This window comes from Lithobates pipiens, unplaced genomic scaffold, assembly GCF_037356315.1.
Source record: "Lithobates pipiens isolate NorthernLeopardFrog02 unplaced genomic scaffold, aLitPip1_a1.2 Scaffold_1, whole genome shotgun sequence".
In the NCBI taxonomy this organism is placed as follows: domain Eukaryota; kingdom Metazoa; phylum Chordata; class Amphibia; order Anura; family Ranidae; genus Lithobates; species Lithobates pipiens.
In genome coordinates this window covers 64,307,994-64,328,605 of record NW_027507685.1, presented here as the reverse complement: position 1 = coordinate 64,328,605, position 20,612 = coordinate 64,307,994, and the positions used below count along the sequence as shown (strand labels likewise).

The window sequence follows — 20,612 nt, the reverse complement described above, 5'->3', positions numbered from 1 at the left end:
CCGACATACTATCTGCCCTACTTTTGAAATGAACGGACTCGCCCACACGCGGAGGAAAGTCCGCTCATTTCGAGCGCGTCTCCAGGTAGGCGAGGCCCGCGAAGGAGACGTCGCTGGCCCCGCCGCCTGGTATGGACTTAAAGGGGAACCCCAACGCCGAAAAAAAATCGGCGTGGGGGTTCCCCCCAAGTCTACAACAGACCCTTGTCTGAGCACGCTACCCGAGCGAGCGCCCCCCCTCCTGAGCCGTACCAGGCCGCGTGCCCTCAACATGGGGGGTGCCTTGGGGAAGGGGGGCCGCACGGCCCCCCCACCTCAAAGCACCTTGTCCCCATGTTGATGAGGACAAGGGCCTCTTCCCGACAACCCTGGCCGTTGGTTGTCGGGGTCTGCGGGCGGGGGGCTTATCGGAATCCGGGAGCCCCCTTTAATAAGGGGGCCCCGGATACCGGCCCCCTACCCTATGTGAATAAGTATGAGGTACAATGTACCCCTACCCATTCACCTGTAAAATAAAAGTACAAAAAAAAAACACAACACACGAGATAAAATACTTTATTGCACAGCTCCGGGGGTCTTCCGTCTTCGGGGGTCTTCTCGCCGGACTCCTCCGCTATCTTCTTGTAGCTCTTTTGCTAGCGGAGGAGTCCGGCTTTCTTCCTCGCTGCCGGCCTCTTCTCCCGACTTCGGGGGTCTTATCCCCCTCTTCGGTTCTTCTGCCGGGCCACCGCGCCTTCTTATAGCTCTTTTACAGGCGGTGGCCCGGTCTTCTGTCGCCGCCGCCGCCGCCTTCCGTTCTTCTTCTTCTTCTTCATCAACATGGGGACAAGGTGCTTTGGGGTGGGGGGCCGCGCGGCCCCCCTTCCCCAAGGCACCCCCCATGTTGAGGGCACGCGGCCTGGTACGGCTCAGGAGGGGGGGGGGGGGCGCTCGCTCGCCCCCTTTCCTGGCCGGCCGGGTAGCGTGCTCGGACAAGGGTCTGTTGTGGACTTGGGGGGGACCCCCACGCCAATTTTTTTCGGCGTTGGGGTTCCCCTTTAAGTCCATACCAGGCGGCGGGGCCAGCGACGTCTCCTTCGCGGGCCCCGCCTACCTGGATACCCGCTCGAAATGAGCGGACTTTTCTCCGGGCGGGAAAAGTCCGCTCATTTCAAAAGTACGGCGGACTGGCATACACACGGGCGGATTGTCCGCCGAAATGCGAGTACGACGGACAGTATTTAGAAAAATCCGAAATACTTAGTACGCCGGACTGCACGCTGAAAAAGTCCGCTGAAGCCCACACACGAGCGGACTGTCCGCTGAAATGTGTTTCGGCGGACTAAGTAGGCCATACAGTCAGCCCGTGTGTACGCGGCATAATTGGTGAGGGTAGATTCTCCATTGTCAGATTACAATAGCATGGCAGGGGAGTTCCCAGGACCCACATTGCTTTTGTGAATGCAGGGATATGTCAGTTTGGTTGTTGTTGATGCAAAATAATTCAATTTTAGTCTCATCGGGCCATAACACCTTTTTCCATGTGACCTCAGAATCTTCAAGGTGCATTTAAGATGGTCAGTTGAGACTAAAGTTTAACTATTTTGCCTCAAAGCCAAACGATATGTCTGGCAGAAATCGAATACAGCTTACCATCCAAATAAGACCATTCCTACAGTAAAGCATGAAGGTGGTAATATTCTGTTATGGGGGTGTTTCTCTGCACTTGTCAGGATAGAAGGAAAAATGAATGGGGCAAAATACCATGAAATTCTTGAGTACAATTTGCTGTCCTCTACCAGAAAGTTGTCAATGGGAAGAAGGTTTACCTTCCAACATGACAATGACCCAAATTATACAGCGAAAATGAGCACACAGTGGATGAAGGATAAGAAGGGGAATGTCCTTGCATGACTTAGTCAGGGCCCAGACTTAAACCCCATCGAAAATCTGTGCAATAACTTGAACACTGCAGTTCACAAATGGCCCCCATCAAATTTAACTAAACTTGAGCAGTTCTGCAAAGAAGACAGGGCAAATATTGCAAAGTCTAGATTTGTAAAGTTAGTAGAGGCATATCCCAACAGACTAAAGGCTGTAATTAAAGCAAAAGGTGTTTCAACAAAACACTGATGTAGCTCCCTGGGGTTTAGTCAGGGAACTCCTTACAAATTTACTTGCCAAGAGTAGTTATCTTGGTCGACTGATAGAGATCTATTGATTTCTTCCCTAAGTTTGGCCTTGTTGCACTTTTCTCTTCTACCACTAGGTGACCGGGTACTTGGTGGTATTAGATATAAGAAGGGCAACCCAAGGTCAGGCTATGAGTATATGGCGTATCTCAGCCAATGAGCAGGGGTTTTCTTGAATCCCTGGGCCTGCTGGGAGAACCTATATATTTGGTGAGTTCAGGTGATCTATGTTCTGTGCCACCTGGACGGTTGACTGGGTGGATGTGTGTCATAAGCCCCAGGCTGCTAGGCTGTATGAGGGCCTATCCGGAAGTAAGAGGGCAGCACAGGGTTGGGGCTGTGGCTTGCAGTACAACCAAAAGTGATGGTTCTATCAGCTGGAGAACCTGTCAGTGGTCAGAGGTAAAAGGGAAGCTGTCACCACAAGGGGAGGACTACAGTGAGTAACTGAAGAAAGTATCGGGACCATATTCTCACCAAACAAGCATGGTGGAAAATCGGGAAACTTCAGGTGGAGGAGATGATTGCAGAGCAGCCTTGTGAGTCAAGCCAGGCATCTCGCTGGTTAGCAGGGGTGAAGCTTGAGAAGTATCTGGAGTACCAATCTAGGGATCCAGCAGAGAAGCAGGGGTGACGCTTGAGGAAGCTACCACCGCCAACCTTAGAGGAGCTCAAGGGATTCAGAGTCAGTGAATCAGAGTGTCTAGTGATAGAACAGGAGCTCAGTGTTGAAGAACTACAAGAGACAGTTGTAGTGGAGCTGAAAGGACTGTTATGTTTGCGTCAGGAACTGTTAAAGACTGTTACCATGGGAGGAGACAGCATTCCTGTACATGCAGAAGTGGCGCCTTGCTGGGGCCTTTCCCCACATGGCTGTCCTCCTATTGAAGTCTCGTAGTCTGCCAATTGAATCTATAACTACTAGGGTGTCCTGGCCCTAACCCTCTTTCCCCTGAAAAAAAAAAAAAAGACTGTAAGAAAAAATAAAACCTCTTTTACATCCAAGCAGTGTCTGGCGAACCAATGACTTTTACCATATTTGCACCCGCTATGCCTCACAACCCACTACATATTGAAGGATGTCAACTATCTTTGGCTTTGGAGGTCCTCATTTGACTGGACAAGGCCGGAGACCTTGCTACACTGACATAAGGGTGGGTGATCTTTTTTCCAACTCAGTGATTCTGTTTTTGAATTTTTTTTATTGCTTTATGACATGTTGGCATTGTATATTTCAATTGGATATCGTAAGTTGCACTATTACTGTAAATTTAACAGGAAAAAACAAACTGTGTATGCATTTCAGACTGCAAAGTGACAAAATGTGATTATTTAAATAGGGGGAGATTCTTTTCTATACCCACTGTAAGTACTTGTAAAAAATTAATATACCCTTCTTTATTTCCCATCACAATGGTCCCTAATACAAATAGAGAGGTTGAATCACCCTAACAGGGACTCATCAATAAACTACTCGTAAGTGTTCTAAGCCTTCAGTACTCAATTAAAAAAAAGTTTTGGTTTAGATTAGATGCAATTTTATAAAATGCACATCAATACTGTATGTTTTATTTGACAGAACAGAAGCATGGAGCTCCACACTATTTGTTAATAGTCCAAAATAGCACTTGTATTTCCTCTTATCACTTACTGTAAGTCATTGCTCTTTTGGGGAATCCCCCGACCCCCAAACACACTGGTCTATATGATATCTGAAAATTCATCTCAATGTTGGCCCCAACAAACAGTGTGACACACCATTCTTCTTTTCTGAGGATTGGACCTAAAGAGCCACATAATGTTACTCTGTAGCAGCCTTGTCTAGATTCTTTACGTCCAAGAGGAACCCAACACAATGCTTGGATCCAGCACCTCCTTTCTTTAAGTTCACACACATAAATCTATTTTAATGGTGAGGTTGTGGGAATATTTCTGTTTGTTAGGCTTTGCATCATCTTCCCTGCAAACAAAACAAACTCTTTAACATTTTTGGACTTGGTTATCATAATGTGTTGTAAAATGTTGATCCTTGCTCTAGTGTGTTCTAACATCTTTATCTATAAAGGGCCGCATACGATTCCTCACTGGCAGTTTTCATTTGACCTGTGGAAAGTGCATTCAGCTCATTCTTTTCATAAATAGTTTTCAGCACTAGTATGGAGGTTCATTCATACGATGTGGAGATCTGGCTGCAGTGCTTTTATTTTCCTTGGAAACAACTACTTTTGCTACAAGAATTCCTGTAAAAGCTAATAGATTGGGGCCTCTAAGGTGGAAAGGACACTGGAATACTTTTCTGTGGTTAGGGGAAAAAACAGCTAAATGTAAAAATAGCAACTAAACAAAATGTTTCTAAACAATTTTAGGAGTAAGAATGCTTATAGATATTTTTTTCTCTCCGGGTCTGTAAGACATAAGAGGCTCAATGGATGAGTATCACTATTAATGTTACTGTAAATCCTGATTCACTGAAATGTATTTAATGAAAGCACTAAATATCAAACAATTGCCTTAAAAAAATACTTTTTCATCATTTGTTAGCACCGCTGATCTCTCGCAACGACGTCTCATTCACATACATTTATGCAACCAAGTGATGGATGCATGGCATCTGTCAGGGCAGGTTTTTTGATAGTGACATCAGTGGAGTATGCCTGTGTAAGTCCACTGTATATGTGACAGGGGGACAAGCCAGAAACACAATTAGGAAACAATCCTATAAGCCCTTGTACACAGGGTCGGACATTCCAATGGAAAATGTCCGATCGGACCGTGTTGTCGGATAATCCGAGCGTGTGTGGGCTCCATCGGACTGTTTCCGTCAGAATATCCGACCGACAAAGTTTTAGAGCTGGGCTATAAAATTTTCCCACAACATGATCCGATCGGACTTTGTCTGATCGTTTGCAGAGAATTCCGATCGGACAAAGTGCCACGCATGCTCAGATCAAATTCATAGACCAAAGCTTTTGGCTACTAGCCTGAACGTAGTCCCGTTGTAACAAAATAACGTCATCACGTTCTGTACGATCGGATTTTCCGACAACTTTGTCCGACCGTGTGTATGCAACACAAGTTTCAGACAAAATCCGACGGATTTTGTTGTCGGAATGTCCGACCGTGTGTACAAGGGCTAACAGGAAGTGCTAAACCAACACCTTCATGGCAAAATTACAGAGTATTGAGTTTTTTATGAAAAATGCTAATTTAAAGACTAAGTCCACCTTTTGTAAAACTGTATTAAACGCACCCACAGTAATAAAAATAATATGCACTTATTAATTTGTCTGTATTGCAGCCTGGAAAGCATTTAAACTGTGACTAGTGCTACAGGGGTACAATGCTCAGGCTTCTACAGAGTCTTCTCCCAAGCTGAGATCTGTTATGGGAGAAGAGGAAGTATGGCTGGCTATAAATCTTCCCCACAAGAATGCCATGGGGAATATTGACAGCCACTTCTTGAAGCCCCACCTCCCAATAAAACTGTGCCTAGCACATGAGAAGGATACAGTCTGTCTCTGGTGGCTGGTCATTTATAAACTATGATGACTTCATTTTAGGGAGGAAAGGACTTCATGTAGAAGGAGGAGGAGGGAATGTGGGTTTACTGTATGTGGTTCTATTTGCCATGAGGGTGGATAAGGCTTGTAGGAATTAGATTGCATCGACCGTACAGCCACGCTAATTAAAAAAAATAAGATGAGGCAGAAGAAACACCCAGCAGTTCTGGACTGGTAAGGGTACAATTGCAATATGTTTCTTGGGGTCATGTATGCTACCATGCTGCATGTAACACCCTAAATATGTAATATGGTCTGGAAAGTAGATTTAGCCGTTAGAAATATTGAAAATTATTTTTAAAATGATGTTAACAAGTTAAAGTTTCAAACAGAATGAAATGAGAATATAAAATGTAGTAATTGGGTTTACATCTACTTTAAGCAGCTTTAGTAAAGATTTGCTTTCCTCATTCCACTCTTTCACTCCCTTGCTGCTCCATTCGCCTACTGAGAGTGAAAATTAATAACCGTTACATCCAGATATGAAGCAGAACTCACTTCTCTTTCCTCCCATGTGACAGTTCTGGTTCTTGGTACCTTGGGAGGTGTGATGCTCGTTTTAGGGCATCACGCAGTATACTTTTTTTATTATCCTTTATTTGAAGTTCATACAGTGACACTTCATTCATGTCGTTGCACAGAAGTGTGGTGTGTTGCGCTGCTGTACAGTGACATGTAGTGCCTACCTGTGCACTGTGATAAAATGCAGCATTTCTGCATGTTTTTACAGCTCACTGCAGTGCACCGCCTATACGTTGTTTTCTATGTGCCAAAGCAGTGACTGGCGATCATCCTGTGTGGAAAAATGCCAGTCACCTCACTATGTGTAATCAAGCCCTGAATAAGATCTAAAGGCTAGAACACTTCAATTCTGGAGGTCATGGGACCGGACTCTCCTTCCAGCTTTTTTTGGATTTTTTTTTTACTGCTTTTATTCACAAGGCTCGTGGAGCTCTAAGTGAATTTATGATGCACATATTGTCTTATGCTTAATCAACCAGTGCTAGAGGTGTCCGCATTTCTTGACTATCTTCACAGGCCTACACATAAACAATCACTTAATCCTACGTTGGTCAAGAAAATCCATACCTCCTATCTAACTGCCTTGTAGGGTCCATGGCCATGTGTTCTCTATAACTGTTCTTTATAGTTCATTATTAAAATGTTAATCTACTTCCTAAATAGCCTTATTTGTTAAACTTGCTAGTATAAATGTTGCAGCCTCCTAGTTAGGCTGCTAGGTAAATTTAGTTTCTTTGTCTTCTGCTGTCATCACAGAAGCAGTAATCTCAGACCTGAGACCGCCATCCAGCATTGTGCACCATTACAGGCCTCCTCTGAACACTGGAATCCAGAGCACTATGCATTACAGGCCATTCCATTCAGACCCGAGACCACCATCTAGAACTGTGCAACATTACAGGCCTCTGACCAGTGGCCACCAGCATCCAGAGCACTGTGCATTACTGGCCATCTCTTAGACCTGAGACCATCATTCAGTGCTGTGTAGCATTACAGGTTTCCTCTGACCACCGGCATCCAGAGCACTCTGTATTACAGGCCATCCCTCAGATCTGAGACCACCATCCAGCACTGTGCAGCATTACAGGCCTCCTCAGACCACCGTCCAGAGCACTGTGGAGCATTACAGGCTTCCTCAGACCACTGTGCAGCATTACAAGCCTCCTAAGACCACCGTTCAGAGCACTGTGCAGCATTACAGTGAATGGCAAAAGCTCACATAATTGCATGACCTACTGCTGCCTTTTGCCATACATACTAAAACCCTCCAGAGTGACAGCATGTCCATGTCTCTGGCTGCCCCTGCCCTTTTGGATCTACTCAGCCACCTTGAGGACTTTAAACCAAACACTAGCTACCAAAACCTTACACAGAAAATGGAAGGGAATGTAAACCAGTGCTTTGCTTAATTCTTAGATCCAACCGATGTGTTCTCGCCACTTGCAGCAGCTGCTTGTTTTGTCAACCCTACTGTCTGTTAAACCCTTGCTGATATGGCAGATGAGAATATTCAGGAACTGCTTAAAAAAAAGGCAGAGGAGTATGCTGTATGAAAATCCACATTGCCCCACACACAGAGAGGGTATTCAGTGTCACAGATGACGTCTCTATAGGCTTTTGTATTAGAGCAAGGGTCATTCATATTGGCACAAAGTACTTTCCTTAAAATGAATCAAAACAAATACAAGTGTTTTGTTCTAAAGGTATTTCTATTTCTAACATAAGAAGCATACATAATACTTGTGGGCTGTGCTTAAAGCGGAGGTCCACCCTAAAGTGGACCTTCCGCTCATCGGAACCCTCCCCCCACAATTGGCACCTTTCAGGGGGGAGGGGGGTGCAGATACCTGTACAGTACAGGTATCTGCACCCACTTCCGGGATAGCTCTCAGCGGAAAGGGGCGTAGATTACGCCCCTTTCCGCAAGTGCCCGCCCCTTTCCGCAAGTGCCCCGCTGCCTGCTGGGAAACACACAGATCCCAGAGGCAGCGGGGACCGTCCTTATTGCACAGCGCGACTCGCGCATGCACAGTAGGGAACCGGGAAATGAAGCCGAAAGGCTCCATTTCCTGATTCCCATACCCAAGATGGCGGCGGCAGCACTCGAGAGACGATCTAGAGATCGGCTTCGGGTGCCGACATCGCGGGCGCGCTGGACAGGTAAGTGTCACTATTTTAAAAGTCAGCAGCTGCAGTATTTGTAGCTGCTGGCTTTAAAAAAAAAAAAAAAAATGCGGAGTCCCGGCGGACTCCCGCTTTAATGAATACTTATTGAGATAGCAAGAATCAATATTTTGAACAACAGTTTTAATTGTCTAATTTAAATTCATAGGAAACATACACAGGCTACAACAACACATGCCATTAGTATGTGGAACTATAACAACCACCACTTTTTTTTATCAACTCCCCTCTTTCTTAGCATTGACAAATTTGACAATAGCGGTAAATATCACAATAATGAAAAAGATAAATAGATTAGTAACTGTCAAAAAGGGCAGCCTTACGTCAGGGTCCTGCCCTTTTGAGTGATCTGATCTGATCTTTTGAGTGTGATATTTACCTCTATTGTCATTGCAAATGCTAAGATAGAGAGGAGTTGATAAAAAGTGGTGACCATTATAATCCACATACTAATGAGATTATTATAGACTGTGCACTTTTTCTTTTAATGTATCTGAGAATTAGAACTATTGATAATAAACTGACAGTAAACTAATGCTTATTTTAATAATTATTTTAAATAAGCATTACCCTTGAGTATTGGTTTATTATGCTGTGCCACACTGCCAGCGACAGTGCTTGTGCTGTGTGCTTGTAGCTGCTGAATTGTTTTGCTGTGTTCTAAAAACCCCAAAAACTCTTTGGGTGATGATGCCAGTGCCACCATGCAGTGAAAATTTACATGAACTGTAATTCCCCCGTACACACGACCAGACTTTTCAACATCAAAAGTCTGACGGAATGATTCCGGCAGACTATTCGAACGTGTGTGGGCTGCAGCGGACTTTTGATTTGCAAAAGTCTGACAGACTTTAGAAATGGAACATGTTTCAAATTTGTCCGACAGAACTCTGCCGGACCCAGAAATCCGCTTGTGCGTGTGCTAGTCTGACGGACTAAAACCGACGCTAGGGCAGCTATTGGCTACTGGCTATGAACTTCCTTATTCTAGTCCAGTCATACGTCATCACGTTCGAATCCGTCAGACTTTGGTGTGATTGTGTGTGGCCAAGTCCGTTCATTCGGAAAGTCCGTCAGAACTCTGTCAGAACTCCGTCGAAAGTCTGCCGGACTTAAGTCCTGTCGTGTGTACGCGGCATAACAGTTCAAGTTCATGTAAATGTGCACTGCATGGTGGCATCGTCACACAAAGAGTTTTTATTTTTTTTTATTTTAGCGTTACACTTCTGTCAAAAAAGCAATATTATTGTAACAAAACTTGATTTTGCTTAAATAAAAAGGTTATAGAATGACTAAATCTGTGTCTGTAGTGCATGTTCAAACCTTAATACAATTAATAATAAAATATTATTTTTTTCACTCCAGCAGAGTATAGAGAAATGCTTAAATAATACATTACAATTTAATTCGTTTTAGTAGACTAAAATGTACTGGAGATTGTAGTCGACTAAAATGTAGGACACTTTAGTCAACTAAAATGTGCTGGAGATTTTAGTAGACTAAATAGGACTAAAACTAAAACAATTGCAGATGACTTAAATGGGACTGAGTCAAAAGACTAAAACTAAAACAAAATTTGCTGCCAAAATTAACACTGCTGCTGAGGAAATAATTGCTAGTTCAAGAGCATTTCCTGATGGAAAGCAGAAATTTAATTTGTGCAGTGGGATGGGCTTGCTGCTTAACCACTTGCCGCCCACTTGCTGTCATATGACAGCCAGGCTTGCCGCCCGCCGGCTGTCATATGGCAGCCAGGCGGCACGGCTTTTGTTCTGGGAGGGTGTCATATGACGTCCCTCCATTTAAACAGGGAATGTGCGCGATCATGCGCGCACATCCCTGTTCCTTCGGTGACAGGGTGTCACGGAGACATCGAGAGCCACCGAAGGGGGTGAACAGCCATTGGGCATGGCTGTTTACCACGTGATCGGCCGTAATGAAGTCACGGCCAATCACAGGTGGTATCCCCACTTTGCACCTCACATGCGCGAGATCAGGAATGTGCTGTATGTGCACGTCGGTGGTGGCGTGTTCCCAGGAACACTGCTCGTCACCGACGCTGGTAAACAGCCATTGGCTGGTGGCTATTTACCAGGTTATCAACTGTGATCCTTTCACAGCCGATCACTAAATGTCAACAAAGCACGGTAACGAGATGTTACTGGGTTCTACTCCTCACACACCGATCGTGTTTTTGTGATTGCACAAACACAATAATTGCCCCCCCTAATAAAGAGGACCTGTCATCACCCATCACATTCCATCAGAGTACCCGAGTACCTGTCACAGTCCATCTGAGTACCCGAGTACCTGTCACCAGCCCATCAGAGTACCCGAGTACCTGTCACCAGTCCATCAGAGTACCCGAGTACCTGTCACCAGCCCATCAGAGTAACCAAGTACCTGTCACAAGCCCATCAGAGTACCCGAGTACCTATCACAAGCCCATCAGAGTAACCAAGTATCTGCCTCTAGACCATCAGAGTACCCGAGTACCTATCTGCAGCCTATGCCTCATAATATATACGTTGGGGTGTTTGATTTACAAAATGGGGTCATTTTGTGGGTAATTCCACTGGGCTGCTGCTAAGGACCTTCAAAAGTGTGATAGGTAGGAATGAAATGAGATGTGTAATTTATGCTCCTAGAATGCCTGAAGGTACTACTTCAACTTTGGGCCTCTGTATGTGGCCAGGCTGTGTAAAAATCTCGGGAAGAGTAGCAGAATGTATTTTGGGGTGTCATTTTTGCTATATACATGCTATGTGTTAGAAATATCTTATAAATTGACAACTTTGTGTGAAAAAAAATGTGTTTTCATTTTTTCCCACATTTTCCAAGAACTTCTGGAAAAAAATTAACCTTTCAAAAGACTCATTGTGCCTCATAAATTATACGTTTGGGTGTTTGCTTTCCAAAATGGGGTAATTTTGTGGGCAATTCCATTGTCCTGGTGCTCCAGGGCCTTCAAAAGTGTAATAGGTGGTTGAGAAATTAGATGTTTCATTTATTTTCGTAGAACGCCTGAAGGTGCCACTTCAATGTTGGGCCTTTGTATGTGGCCAGGCTGTGTAAAAGTCTCACACATGTGGTATCTCCATACTCGAGAAGAGTAGCAGAATGTATTTTGGGGTGTAATTTGTTGTATGCATAAGCTATGTGTGAGAAATAACCTGATAATATGGCAATTTTTGTAAATAAATAATAAAAAAATATCTTCATTTTGAAAAGGATTGTGGGAAAAAATTACAATTTAAAAAAACTCACCATCCTACTTACTTAATACCTTGGAATGTCTATTTTCTAAAAAGGGGTCCTTGGGAGGTATTTGTACTTTCCTGACTTGTTAGTGTCTCAAAAAATGAGATTCACCTGATCTACTGAAGACCTGATCAGATGTGATCAATTTTCAGTGATCGACACCATAGTTTGTAGACTCTATAACTTTCACAAAGACCAAATAATATACACTAATTTGGGATATGTTTACCAAAGATATGTAGTAGTATACATTTTGGCCAAAATGTATGAAGAAAAATTACTAAAATTTTTTGAAAGAAACAAAGAAAAAAGCATTTTTTTTCACAAAATTTTAATTTTGTTTATTTATAGCACAAAAAATAAAAAACCCACTAGGGATGAAATACTACCAAAGGAAAGTTTGATTCGTGTGAAGTAAAGGATGCAAGTTTCATATGAGTACAATGTTGCATGACTGAGTAATTGTCATTCAAACTGTAAGAGCGCGGAAAATTGGTCTGGGCAGGAAGGGGGTGTAAGTGCACTGTTTTGAGGTGGTTAAAGAGAGCTTTTGGCACCTGAGAGAGAGTGGGAGGAGGAAGGTGGAGCTGTTGTGGGCACAGGAAGTGGTGTGCAGAGCAAGGTAGCATGTGGAGGTGAGAGCACCAAAATGGCGGAGCACATTCGTTTTTTGGATGTTTGGCAGAGATAGTGCCTTTGAAGTATGTAAGCCAGCTGGCTAAATGACAAGAAAGGATGGTAAACAAGGGATTGCGGCTTGTCCACAGAGGCTGTTTTGCGATGGGCATAGTGGAGGGACCCGAGCCGCAAAGCCTGGTTGGCATGAACTTCCAGCCTGCTGGGGGAGAAGGAGAGACAGAGTCAGACCCCAGGTCCCCTAAATTCATGTGGACACCCAGTAATGATGAAGTAACTGATTGGGATCTCTCTAAGGGGTAAGAATCAGAATGGTCCTGGGAGTTAAGGTGGACAGTAAGGAAGGGATGGAAGAAGGACACTCACAAGTGACTCTGAGGGGGAAGAACAGGACCAGGATAGCCAATCACAAAAACGGGTAGTCCTAGAGTATGGGTATGGGTACCCTTATGTGCCCCCTTATGTTGCAGTTGATCTGATGGAGGAGATCAAGAGGAAGTGCCAGGACTGGTGTGATTAGGAGATATGGAGCTTTCTTAGTTTCCCAAAAGCACACAGGAACCCCAGTTCCACTAGGTTCTGGCAAATATTCCTGGATATTAGGAATAACTCGAGCCTTGGTAGGTGCATCTACAAAGACAGAGCAGTCATCCAGAAAGCTGGTCGTAAAAACCAGGAGAGAGCAGATAATATCTGGGGTCCACATGTTGCAGGTGTCCGAACTTGATCTCTACAGGTAAACATTGGGCAATAGTTTTGTTTGGATGATTAACACTGCAGTAAGCTGACCATCCTCGAGGAGAAGCCAAAAAAAAATGAACTGTTGCCTAAGACAGAGGGCAACTCAGCTGTTAATTTGAGGATGGGCCACACTGAGTTACTACATTATTACCGCCAGTAGGAAGGGGAAACCTTACCCACTAGTTTACAGCTTACTGAACGTTTTTATGTGTTTTTTCTTTCCCCTGTCAGTTGCAGGAAACTTTCTGTTGTGAGATACTACCTTGGGCTCGTTGGACTTTAGGATTTTCTGAAACTAGTATCACGTGTCATATTTGATCTCTGGTCAGGGAGTTAGTACCATCATGAAGGATGTAGATATATTAGTAAAAATTGTTAGGATTTAGATTAGATGCAATGTGTGTCTGTTTCATTTCAGAGCTGTGGAAGAGAACAATGTGTTAAAATCATTGTGCCTATTATATTAATTTAAAATAGGTCCTGTGATTACCTATAGGCCATTAGGGACACTTCAATATTTTGGCGACTAGGTGGAAATACAATCAAAGATCAAGATTCATGGACTTTAAACACTATGATTTAGGCTTATAGTGTCAGGGCCTTCCTTCTCTGGGCTGGCTGCTCAGCTGTCGATTAATTACCAGCTCTCATCTCTCTCCACAGTCACCCAGCTGTTCCTGATCCTACTCGTCTGACCAGCCTACTTAAAGCTGTCCAGCTCACTTCATCTCTGCCTTCGCCTTGGTCACATCACAAGAAACCATCTCCTGCGGTTCTGTTTAAAGACTGGCTTGCTGACATCCCTTCTGGCTCCTTACCCTGCTTGCTGTTGCTCCACTTGAATCCCTGACTTCTGGCCTGGCTGATTACCCGATCTGGTTATTGAACTCTGGACTGGCTGACTACTCGATCTGGTTACTGGACTCTGGCTATGCTTTGACTACGCTTACTCTATTTACCTTTTTATTTTTTTTCTAATAAACAAGTGTGATTTCATTGTACTTCTGTCTCGGTCTGGTTCATGGTTTCTGACATATAGGCTGTGTCATGCTACTGATTCTGCTGGAGGATTATCTTTGAGGAGATAATACCCCAATCTTGTATTGTATTGTCTAAAATGCTCGGCTAACTCTGTTCTCTTACAGGTGAGCAACAACGAAGACTTGCACTTTGGTTGAATTTCTAATGCACTAACCATTTGTGTTTAGTTAGTGGTAGGGCTCTACCAAGTTAGGCTGTATATCTGTGTAAATATATGTTGTAAGAATCTTGACACCTGATTCAGTCTTGATATGACCTGGTGCTAGGCTCCCATTATGCTGTACAAAGTTTGCATTCAAATTTTGCACTTTTTTTTTTTAAATGTGGAAATGCCACATATACATTTTTTACACTGTTATTTCCCTTCCCTTGTTATTGTGGGATACTCCGCTCTTGTTTCAAGAGCAATTTTCATGCTACGGCCCATCAGGACAGGACTTATTTTACTTGGTAAATTTAGTTTCTTTGGTTTCTGCTGTAGTCACAAGAGCGGTAATTGTTTGATCTTGTCTGTTTAGAGCTTTACAAGCTGAGAGTTTGATTTCTCCCCCCCTGCATCTGGGAGAAGTTTCTAGAACTTAGGGAGGTAGAATTCAAATGTCTAGTCTGAATATTAAGCACAGTCTAACAAATACATGGGCGGAGGTTATTGCCCAGATGGTAGCTTGGCTGCTGGTAAATAGTCTGGAAACCTGAGGAGATGTTGAGATGTCTAGAGCCCTTTAGGCTGAATATGGGACTACTTTGTGAGAGGTTACACATATAGACTGTCTGTGTACCAGAATTCACTGAGTAGAGCCTCTTTTTCTGCATTGCCTCTGCACTGTTTGGGAAAGAACCTGTCTAATTTACAGTGGCCCCTTCAAGAGTAGCTCTACATAAAGAAACACAATAAAATGTTTATGTACATAGTTAACCTAGAGAAGAATTTCAGCTATGAAAGGTCAAATAAACTCAGAGAAGTGCTTACTGTATGTCCATTAGAATGCTGCGATTATAATGCTAGTTGAGTAATAATTCAAACAATTCACATTTTAAAATGTCGAAGGCTTGTTTCAATTAAGGAAAAGCTGTCAGTTGTTAATATATCAGGTACTATACAGTATGCTGTTTTTCTTAAATAGGGTGGTATCAGGACCCACATTTTGGTGCAAGTAGATTTCAGTATGAGATTATGCTGAAACTTGGGGCATCTACAAGGCAGCTATAGTTTAAAAAAAAAGTTATTTTAGAGGTAAAGACAAGGTATGGGCAGGCTGGTTGTCCACAAGTCAATCTATCGATCGACTTGTACACAACCAGCCTGTTTGAAATTTGTCTCTTGATCAGCAGCACAGGTTATAGCTAACGATGATGATTCAGTGTATTCTGTCAGAATCTAATAGCATAGCTGAAAGGATTCCCTCATCCACGTCGAGTGTGTGGATGAGAGAATTGATTCATTTTTGTTTTCGATCAATCTGCTGATTGAATCGAATAAAAAAAAAATTACCCATTTATGGCCAGCCTAATACACTACCTTTCCTAGGGAGACAATGCTTACTCACTGTATTGTATTTATCAAGGTGCAACAGTGTTACCGTAGCCACTTCAGCCCCAGAAGGTTTTACCAACTTCCTGACTAGGCCATTTTTTGCGATACAGCACTGTGCTGCTTTAACTGAAAATTGAGTGTGCGTGCCACACAGTACCCAAATAAAATGTATGTCCTTTTTTTCCCCACAAATAGAGCTTTTTATTTGGTGGTATTTGATCACCTCTGCGGTTTTTATTTTTTGCGAAAAAAACAACAACTTTCTGCTATGATACATATCCAAAAAAAATATAAATGTAAAAAAACTAATTTCTTCATCAATTCAGGCCAATATGCATTCTGCTACATATTTTTGGTAGATTTATGAACTTTTATTTATTAATTATTTTTTTTACTGGTAATGGCAGTGATCTGCGATTTTTATCGGGACTGCTACATTGTGGCAGACAAATCTGACATAAAGTGACACTTTTTGGGGACCACTGACATCAATACAGTGATCAGGACTAAAAAAAATGCACTGATTAATGTATAAGGGAAGGGGTTACCCCAGGGGCGATCAAGGGGTTAAATGTGTTCACTGGGAGGTGTTTCTAACTGTGTGGGGAGTGGATTCACTGGAGGAAAAGAGAATGTGAATCAGATTTTTTTCTCCCTGACAGAGCAGCAGTGTGCTTTGTTTACATTGGCACACTGCTGATCTGGTTCTCTTCTGAACGATCAACAGGTCACGCCGGTTTTTGCCTAAATCATTGCCTAAACCGCATACACAAAATCACATACCGGTACATGATTTTGCGCACCTGGGCCACCCTGCCAAAGTAAATATACGTGGGCTGGTCTGGAAGCGGTTGTAAACCCTTGCATATACCCAGTAAAGTGACGGACCTCAGGTGATACACAGAGATTAAACAAATCCTTCTACATAAGTTTTATCTATTTTTCTGCAGTCTTTTTCTTCTCTACATTCATTCAAAGTCCAGAATGTATAAAGCTTGTCTGAGCTGTCAGAAAAAAGGGGATTGGAGGGCTGAAACTGCACACTGCAGAGCTCAGTGAGGAGAGCTCAAACAGCCGATTGAATGGAAGGGACACACCTGCCTTCGCACAACACACAGGAACAGCGCTGAGGCTGTCAAACAGCTGGAGGTCTCTCGCCTGTAACCTTTTTTCTCTTGGTGTCAGGAAAACTTGTCAGAAATAAATCATGCTGATAGCAGAGGAATGAAGCAGCAGACAGAAATGACACCTAGTGCCCCTAATTGAAACACATACAGATTATAGAAAAATATGCTTTGCTAATATTTAATGTCAGAGGTTTACAATCGCTTTAAGTCGGGAAGTGTGTTAGGACTACAGAACACCTCCCTCTCTCCTCATCACCATATTTCCTCATCACACATATTGTCACAGTTTATTCTGCCAGTCATAGGTCTGTGCAGCCTATCGCATTAGTATGTGCAAACTAAAGCTCAAACACACGTGTGTGTGTCTACATATATATGACCCTGGCACAATGATCTCCTCCTGGCACAGTGTAAAAGAAGTGTGTAAAATGCTTCTCTTATGGCAGAGGCGGTAAGAGGGAGATAATGCTAATGTGCATGGGGTGATTAGGGTGTGCCTGGGCACAACCGGCACACCCTGTGCACATGCCTATGCTACCAGCTGCTACAGAGATAATTGGGCAGGAGAACCAATCAAAATGTTGTTATGGGGTGCCACGATTTATAGTTAGACCCCTGATAAAAATGTAAATACCTAATGCAAAAATCAACACAGATACTGTTTACTTAACATATTGGAAAAAAGAAAATGCCAAGCTCTTTGCATATGTGTTTTTAAACAATATGTTATACTGATGCAAGGAGGGTAGTGCAGATTTTATGGACTAGATTCAAGGAATTATTGACGTATCTTTGACTGGTTTATCGTTTTTAACAGCCCCAACTTCCCGCTTATCAGAAGGCTGCTTTGTTTTATCTTATCAAGACCAGCTGTTACAACTGCGGTTTGAACAATACAGCCCAAAATATAGTTTTCACTTTGTATGCTGACACACAATAGCTTTGGGTAATTGAATGTGATTTATACTTAACACAGCTACATTTCAAAGCTTTCCAGACTTGTTTTCATCAACTATACAACATCTATCTATTGTTTCGTGTACGCTGCAGAATTTAAAGGGGCACATACTCAAGACCCTCAGAACATTGATTTTTCAGCCAATATGCACATTTGAATGAATTTTGACCCATGTATGGGCAAGGAGGGTGTACAGAAAGCGATCTACCGATCAACTTCTTTGCAACAGCCCTGTCTGAATTTCCTCGATTGATCAGCACTACAGACTATATAATTTGAAACACTGATCAGTGTATTCTGATACAGGGAAAGTCTCCCCACTGCCAAAACATAGTATCTCAGTGGGGAGGATTCCCCATCCACATTGAGTGTGTGAATGGGAGAAACAAGTCATTTTTTTCTGTTTAACTTGCTGGTTGAACGATGCAACCAATTCATCTATGAGCTGCCTTAAATGGGTTGTAAAGGCAGAAGGTTTTTCTATCTTTATGAATTCTATGCAATAAGATAAAAAAAAACTTATGTGCGCAGCAGCCCCCCTCAGACCCCCTAATACCTACCTGAGCCCCATCTAGATCCAGCGATGTTGCAGCAATGTCTTGGCTGCCAGGGACTCCCTTCCTCATTGATTGAGACAGCAGCGTAGCATCATTGGCTCCCGTTGCTGTCAAAGTCTGTCAGCCAATGAGGAGAGAAAGGAGTGGTGCCAAGCTGCGACTCCGTGTCTGAATGGATACAGGGAACTGTGGCTCGGCTCGGGTGCCCCATAGCAAGCTGTTTGCTGTGGGAGCACCCAACAGGAGGGAGGGGCCAGGAGCACTGAAGAGGGACCCAAGAGCACTACACAGGGCAGGTAAGTATAACATGTTTGTTATTTTAAGCAAAAAAAATAAAATGAGGCTTTGCAATCACTTTAAGCTGTCCATACATTATACTTTTTTAAAAAAATTAATTTCCTTTAGATTTACCTTTAGCTATGTAGGGTCTGCCTGATTGCATACAAATTGAGAGTGTTTAGGTTTGACTTCATATTATATGGTTTTGGTAAATCTAAAGGAAAATTATACAAGAAAATTGTATAAGGTATGGCCAGCCTTACTTGTGGGCACATAGGGCAACAATTCTTTGCAGGCTGTAGTGTGAGGTGCTGTATTTTCTCAGCAGGGAATAGTAGAACACTGCTTAAAAATGTTCAAGCTACTTATTCAAAATCCCAAATCTTTTAGGCGATCAGTTGTTGTCACATTACCTCTAGGAACTACGAGATTGTCTTGACTCTTGGCAGGTGCTGACTGGCAACTTTTGGCCCAGGGGGCAAGTACAACCCAGAGGCCCATGCTGCAGCCACTAAGCCTTCCTCCCACTCTCCCTCTTCCCTGGCTTCTCCTGACCCCCATCCCAGGCTGAAGCTCCACTCCAGGCACTCTCTGTTCACCTGGTGTGTCAGACTAGACAGTGCCTGCTGCACCAACTCCAGATGCCAGAACTGGCTGGCAGGGGGCAGCTGGGGACTGCAGGGGGGAGCTGAGGCAGCTTGGTCAGGGCTGGTCAGAGGAGGAGAGCCTCTGATGGGGCACAGAGCTGGCCTCTGCTTGGACACAGTGTATACCATCCATGCTGGGGGGCTGCGCTCTGTCCTCATCCTCGGCGAGGGACACCGGCGGGCACTTCTTACTCCTTTTCACCAGGAAGCCTTTAGGTCTGTCTGCACTGGAAGCGGTGCAGGCATTTTACAGAACATCCGAGCGGCCCAGGTGGCAATTGCCCCCCTGACTCAGTCCACCCCTGCCTCGTTAAGATTTCGATCAATGGAGCCTGTATACACACAACATTTAATTCCCGATATAAAATTCCCATGCTCGAATCACCTCTTTTAAACATAACATATTCTTGATTTAATGGTCCTAATCTGACTTGGAATATTCCAATAATGTATAAATAAGACTCTATCAGATGACTGTATTTTTAAAGATGGGAAAACAGGAAAAGGCCAACTCCTTACCATTGTTGCCTATAGGTCTGCTCCGCCTCATATTAATTAAAGTCTTAGCTCTATCCTATTCTGAAACAAATTCACTATGAATAGGTATAGATTTGCTTTGTGAACTGTGCGTATTGTATAAATATTAATAGCAAACTTGGTTAAAGAGAAAGTAAACCCTGATGGGTTTACTTCCTCTTTGCCTCCCTGGAAAGATAAAGCATAGTAGCCCATTATGTGTCACTTACCTGACACAGGAGCCAGCAATGTCACCGCTGTCCCCTGTAGCACGAAGCGTCCATCTTCTTCCAAGTATCGCTGCTCTGGCCACTCACATCGACGGAGCAGCGATGACATCACTCCTGCGCGTTCGCATGGGAGCCACTACTAACGGCATGTCGCCGTTAGCAGCGGCATGCTCAGTGCGCCTGCGCTCCGCTGTCTACAGCGCATGCGCCGTAGACATCGGTGCCTGTCTTTTTGTAAATATCTCCTAAACCGTGTAGGTTTAGGAGATATTTCTTGGACCTACAGGTAAGCCTTAATCTAGGCTTACCTGTAGGTCAAAGTGGTTTGTAAGGGTTTACGACCACTTTAAGCATTAAACATGCAACACTATATAAAGGATGGTAAAACTTTACCGCAAAGGAATTTGTAAAAATATGGACAGGCAGACCAAAAGAGAAGTATGGTCAAAGCTTTTTTGGTCATACTTCTCATTTGGTTCACAGGAGTGCTCCTAAGTCAGCTACCGGCTGTCATCACAGAACTGCTTCAGTCTCTGGATCTATCCGAACAATAATATTGAGATCCACCCAGATACCTGAGAGCCATCTTATCCTCTGAGAGCCTGAACCAGCCATTCCTGCCCTCTTTACAAAGTGGGTGAGTGCAGA

General features: G+C 43.5%; 1 protein-coding gene and 1 long non-coding RNA gene across 2 annotated transcripts in view; one reads left to right on the top strand and one right to left on the bottom strand.

Annotated features, from left to right (window-relative positions):
- LOC143925120 (uncharacterized) overlaps positions 1-14,076 on the top strand; it is a 52,596-nt gene extending 38,520 nt beyond the window's left edge. Inside the window, exon 2 of the long non-coding RNA XR_013261943.1 lies at positions 13,739-14,076. This is a non-coding gene — a long non-coding RNA (uncharacterized LOC143925120). The remainder of the gene's footprint in view (positions 1-13,738) is intronic.
- The window catches only part of LPAR4 (lysophosphatidic acid receptor 4), a 173,664-nt gene that overhangs the window by 115,717 nt on the left and 37,335 nt on the right, over positions 1-20,612 (bottom strand). The window lies entirely within an intron of this gene.